This window comes from Lepisosteus platostomus, chromosome 12, assembly GCF_059453375.1.
Source record: "Lepisosteus platostomus isolate fLepPlt1 chromosome 12, fLepPlt1.hap1, whole genome shotgun sequence".
Taxonomy (NCBI): domain Eukaryota; kingdom Metazoa; phylum Chordata; class Actinopteri; order Semionotiformes; family Lepisosteidae; genus Lepisosteus; species Lepisosteus platostomus.
The window spans coordinates 6,186,085-6,192,749 of NC_142622.1; positions in this window are offsets into that span (position 1 = coordinate 6,186,085).

Below are 6,665 nucleotides of genomic sequence, written 5' to 3' on the forward strand. Positions count from 1 at the left end.
TTAGCTTCAACCCAACCCAAAACAGCAGTCTGATAAATGAGTATTTGAATAGCATACTGTACATGATATATATACTTGTACTACAGAAGACCAAGTGGGGGACTGCATCAGCACCCAACTTGCAGAGGAGCAAGTATAAGTTACAGTAATTGTAATGGCTGTAATATGCTGAAAAGTAAAAAGAAGAAACACATTTCAGCTACAGAGCCGTCTTCAGGTGTGAGCCTTATGTTGTGTTTCTTAATTTCTTCTACATTTTAGAAAGGAATTAACCTCTACTCGGTCCTATGCTTACCATTGTGTTAACATAGAGTGATTGTGTTCTATATTGTTTTATTATGTAAATCTGATCATTTAATGATAATTACAATATCTTTCAGAGTATTACTTCATACAAATGATTTTGAAAAATTGTGTTTATTTTATTCTTGAATAGCCTGCAAAGTGGGAAAAGTAGTGTAGGACCTGACAGTGCCATCATTAATGTTTTAGTAATTATTGTTAGTGTGTTTGTTTGTTGTCTATTCGTTATAAATATACTGATGCAAAAATCAACTCAGATACACTTTAAATCTAATGTATTTTATTAAATATTTTAAACATAAAAATGGACACAACAGCTGTGAACAAAATATAGAACAAGTATCATATACAGTATCTTCAATATTAAACATTGCAAGCTGTCAAAATAAAAACATTACCAAGTTAGTATTAGGTGTGGCCTCCTGGAGCATGAACACAATCATGATATATTGATGTGTGGACCTGATCAGCCTCTGGACAGACTGCTGTGGGATGCTCCTCCAATCTTCCAGTGCAGCTGTACCCAGTTTGCAAATATTTCAGATTTCAGTTTTCTCCCATTTATGACATTTGCAGCTTGGTTCCACAAATGATCTACTGGACTCAACCCAGGAATGAAAGCTTCTCACCGCAAGACTGACATTGTTTTTTCCGAGTTTTGACTTTGTAATCCTAGCACTGGGTGGTCTTGCAGTCTCCTATTGAAAAACTGACACTGCCCGATTGGCTTGCGATAATGCAAAAACTGTTGGCTCAAGAACTATGTCAATGTATTGCTGAGTTGTAAAACTGCCCTTAATCTGCACCAAAGGTGTTCTTGTATTAAAGGATTTTCCTCCTTATTGCATCACATTTCCAACATCCCAACACTTAGCTTACATTCACACAAAGCCAAGCCTATTTGGTTCATAGCCAAATCATTTATAGTAAGCAATGTAAATAATTTTCTTGTAAGCAGCAGTTTATTGAGAAAATTGCATATGGTTAATTCTGTTGCACACACCAGACTTTAAAAACAATGGATCAACTAATATTTTATATTTACAGTTTGAAAACAATGCTTATATTATCAACATAAGAGAGAAAATTACCAATAGACACTTGTTTACAATTAATTAAGAATGCATGAATACATTTCTGATGTTGTGTATAATTCTTTTTAGAACATATTTATTTTCATTTAAGCATTTTAATGAATCAAGTGAGAGAAACACTTTAAGATTCAAAAAAGTAAATTTATAGGGATGGGGAGAAACCAAATATTCACAGGGGAGATTAAAATAAACCAGTCTTTACTCTGACTGAAAGTAGTTCAAAATAAAAGCTACTTAGAGCAGCCAAAGCTGAAAACTTTGTGAGTGAAGAATTGATAACAGCCATTAAGGCAAAACAGACAACATCAATATAAGGCTCAGAGTCAAAGGATTATTTACACTTCTCATATGCTAAAATCCATAATATCACTGGATTTCAAGTAAATTTAAGAAGGACATTTAAAAAAATAATTGGTTTGCCAGCTATAAACTACAAACAGTTTAGGGGATAGGGATGTAAACTGGTAAGGGCTACAATTAAGGCTTGAGACCTCCAGTGTCAAATGCTTACTGTACATGCTCATGCTCTAAATACTAGTCGTTCTGTTCAATTTAGGGGTGCACTTTCATGTCAAAACCACAGAACTCAAGATCAAAGAAATTATTTTAAATTTAAATTTTATAATTTCACTAAGGATCTGTGCCTGTGGCTGGAAGGTTGCCGGTTCAAATCCCACGGCCAGCAGAGGAATGCTACTCCACTGGGCCCCTGAGCAAGGCCCTTAACCCCAGCTGCTCAATGGTTGACCCTGTGCTCTGACCCCAAGCTTCTCTCCCTGTCTGTCTCTCATGGAAAGCAAGCTGGGGTATGCAAAAAGATTCATTCCTAATGCAAGAAATTGTATATGGCTAATAAAGTTATCTCATCTTATTTATACTGTGATATAAAAGATTCAGTTTAATCTTTAGAAAAGTATTATGTAACATGGGTTAAAGCCATATTACTAAAGAATATCATATGCAGAGGAAATGCCAAAGTTCTTCACAGCTTTGAGCAAGAAATTCAAAAATCATATCACTCTTAAAATCTTCATGCGAGATTCAGGCTAGATTAATAATGCATAATCTTGCCATCTATCAAAACCTTCTTTTCACCAAATGAATTTCAAGTGTAATTTGCTCATACATTTGCTAACACATTTTAGACAATTTGTTGACTCTTGCTTCACAGTGTGCCTATTTACTCAGGGTCACCATGACACAGTGAGGTGTCATTAACATTTGAAACCCACCCAATAACCTTCACAAACACTGTGTGCCAATTAAACTGTCTCTGTACTTCCATAAGTAATTCAGACAAAATTAGGACTATTCATGGAAGTGATTCAAGGCTTTCGTGAGTTAGAACCCATGAGAATGCAAAGGTCAGCACAAATTTCCTTAAAAAATACTTTCAAAGGAGCGACCTTTGTGTTCAACTCACATGGATGGAAATGTTTCATTACAGCCACATGACCCCCCTGAAGACCACAGACGTTGACATTTACTCTCAAGTCCAATACTGCGTCCTTGAGGAATTAGTAATTTATGGCATAAGTGCACCCAATAATGAGAATTTGTGTTCCTTACAATCACATAATGCAGGTTGAACTATAATATTTGGATATATATAAGAGTTAAAATGCATCTAAAAATCTACAAATCTACAAATCTAAAAATAACAATATTAGTTAAAATAATTTCTTTAGGTGGTTTCCACACAATCAATTAACAAAACATAACAAACAATTTAGTTATATATTTGTAAGACAGACACTATACTGTAGTGGGCGCTGTCTTTTGGATGAGACGTTAAACCGAGGTCCTGACTCTCAGTGGTCATTAAAGATCCCCGGGCATTTTGCAATAAGAGTAAGGAGTTATCCCGATGTCCAGGCCAAATTTCCCACCTCGGCCTTTACCGTGGCCCCCAAATTGTCCCCATGTATGATTGGCTTGCACTTGCCCTGCGATGGACCAGTGTGTAACCTGCCTTGCGCTTGTTGCTTGCCAGGTAAGCTCCCGCTTCCCGCGACACCGTATAGTATAAAGCAGTTTGGGAAATGACATTACATGACATTTGTAAGACATTACATACAAAATAATGGTTTTCAGATGTGCAGCTGATTGTGGTGATGTTTACATGTTACTGCACCTGTAACTAGGAGTGAGAATGTTCCAAACAAAACACCACACCAGGTGCAACATGGGTAATTAGGGCAGGAATGCAAATGCCCTCAGCTGACACTTTAGTGTCCACCAGTTTACAATGTCACGTAGTCAAGATACATTCAGATGGATTCAGCTCATGACATAAGAATGGCCAGGGAATCTTGTACTGTATCACCAAAATGAGCAAGATTGAGGAATCATCAGGATCAGCATTGTCCTGCATCCTCAACTGGCACTGGGGCACCTGGACATCGCCACAGGTAGCTGGATGGAACGAAGGACCCAAGCACCAGAGCCTACCGTACACATGTTAGCTTGGTCCCAAATAACCAGCTTAGAGCAACATCTCATGCCCGGGCATGAAGAGATTCCAACAGAAACTGGCCAAGTGCAAAAAACTGGGCAGAATGTTGTGCTCAGTTAGAAGTCACAGTTCAATCTGTTCCAGCAAGATGGTAGGCAGAGCACATTGCAGACATGGGAAGAGGACCCATCCACAATGTTAGTCCTCTGCAAGTAGAGGTGTGATGCTAGTGGCTGTAACACATTATGGATGGAGATGCCAGTGTTATTGATGGCTCTTTGACTGTTTAACACTATAGGGATGAGAGAAATATTCTTGCCCTGCACATGGTACCAACGTTTGCAGAAAATGTACTCTTACTTCAAGCATGGCCACGTGTCACACACATCTTTCAGCCTTGGCCTTAATGGCACACTTTGACATGAACTCAACAGAGCACCTCTGGGACACACTGGACTGGGGTGTGCATCATGAGAGGCATACAGTACAAGGAGCACTTCTTGCTGAGTGGAAGATGATTTCCCAGAGAGAAATAAATGCTCTAGCAATGTTAGTGTCAGATCACCTGTGATCAGTGCTAGCAGAAAATGGAGGACACAAGATATATTGACCTTGCTTGTGGAAAAAATTGATCCTGCTGGTGTTGAACCTTCTTTCATTTCATTATGGGTTTGAACATTAATATGTCATAAATGCCCAGACATTATGTGCACTCTATTTTTTTGCCTCAGATCTATTTGGATTTTGTTCTTGATTTTTACAATTTAATGCCAACATCAGCTATTGCATTTTTAATGCCACTCAGTGTATATAGTATATATATCATATGATGTGTGCGCACATTTATTTTTTCATTCAACTACACAGTTATTGGGGAGTGACATGCAAGCTGATCTCAATTGCCTGCTGTATGATAACATTGAAACTGTACCCTAAAGAGTGACTTGATACTCCTTGCTTATTCAGTGCAGTGTCCCACCTTCAATTTGTTTCATTTGTGTTGAAACTGAACTACTAAGTACATTATGGAAAGGCCAGAGCCAATAAACAACAAAGAATTTTATTCACTTTTAATAGGGTCTGTAACTTCTCATTTGCTATAAAAAGCAATAGACCTGAAGACATCTTTAAGTTGCAAAGGATTGTATCCCCTTTATTGGCCCAAGGGACGTTGGGTGAACAAAAGGCTCTCTCAACTTGGTTTATTAATGTAGTGGTACAGTGGCAACTACTCAGTCCCTGAAACCTTCAAAAACCAACCCATTAGTCAGGCCCCCTGGTGCCGACCAATTCAGATGAAACTGATTAACATCTAGTTAAACCATGTTCTGCTAGGAAAGACTGCACCATGAAAGGATTTGAAGTATTCTTATTTAATATTAACATAAATTATCTCCTTCTGCTAACCACTTTAATAATACCAGTTTTTCCCCAGAGTTTAGCAAATTACATAATTAATTTCACCTTAACTGGCCTCTTATATTTATTGTAACCAGCAGTAGAATTTTAACTTTACATACACAACTTTCCAGAGAAAGTTGAAATAGTATCAGAAGCATAAGTCCTTCAGTAAATTCACAATAGTGTTGTACCATCTTTTTTTTTTGATAATGCATGTCTTTGCTTTCTGAGCAGTCCTTTGTTGCACTTTCCCTTGAGGCGTTTATTCTTTTTGATTAAAAACCATTTTTATCTGAAATCTCTAAACACTTCTTGTTTCTGCCTTTCCTTTTAAGGCTCCTAGGTATTGCAAAGCACTCTGGGATGCTGTACCAGAGGTCAATAAAAGACCACTGATTGCAGCCCGGCTGCAAGTAGCTCAAAGACAAACCCTTCCCCTTTGTCCAATCCTATTACACTTCTGCATGTCCCAGTATTATATATTTATCACATGCTTACAGTACTTGCTCTTTTTTTCCCGTTTCATATGACCTCAACTTTTCTGCAGCCTCTACCACTATGTGACAGATTCTTTTCCTTCAGAGGAAGCAACTGGAAGATCTCTGCCTTCCTGTACTTAATCTCAACATCTCGTCATTAAAAAACACACTGTAGACCAGGAAAGGATATGAAGGAATCCTAAACTCTCCTTTCAACTTCATCAATTCATCATGATTTCCTGTTTTTTTTAAAGAAATGTCTTGGAATTATAGAACAACGAAGGAGAAAATGCATGGGGAAATGCTAAGTACTCCTGAAGTCACATTATAGGACAATCACTTACAGTATGTATACAATCAACAATTAAAACACCTTAGTGTCACTTAAGGATTGCGTATAATCATTTATGAATGCTTACCAAGCAAGCTATTAACAGTCACATACTGTATGTATCAGTTACAATATATATATATACAGTATATAGAGAGAAAATGATTTGAACATGTTAACAAAAATGCAATTAATTGGTAGAAGCTAAATAGAGATTAGTTATCAAGGCACCGGCTAAAATCGTTTACTTTCCAAATTATAAATTCATTATCTCAGAAATTTCTGAAACAAGTCTCCAGAGCTCCATCTCCAAAAGCAGTTTATCTGTCGAAGCCTTTAAGTCAAAATAAAAGACCACATTTTAGTGACCGGTTACTAATGACAGGACCAAAGGTGGGTGGACACTAGACAGCCTGTGACACGCCTTCCTGGATTAATGATTCATGTTTGGAAGGAGGGGATCGCACCACTGTGCACTAATTTCTCGCTGGAATTCATATTGATTTTTATCCCATCATTAGCTGCTCATATTTCCTCCTGTTTATGCACAGAACCTCCAGTGGAGCAGTTCTTCTGCACCAGATGTTTCACCTTAATTGAAT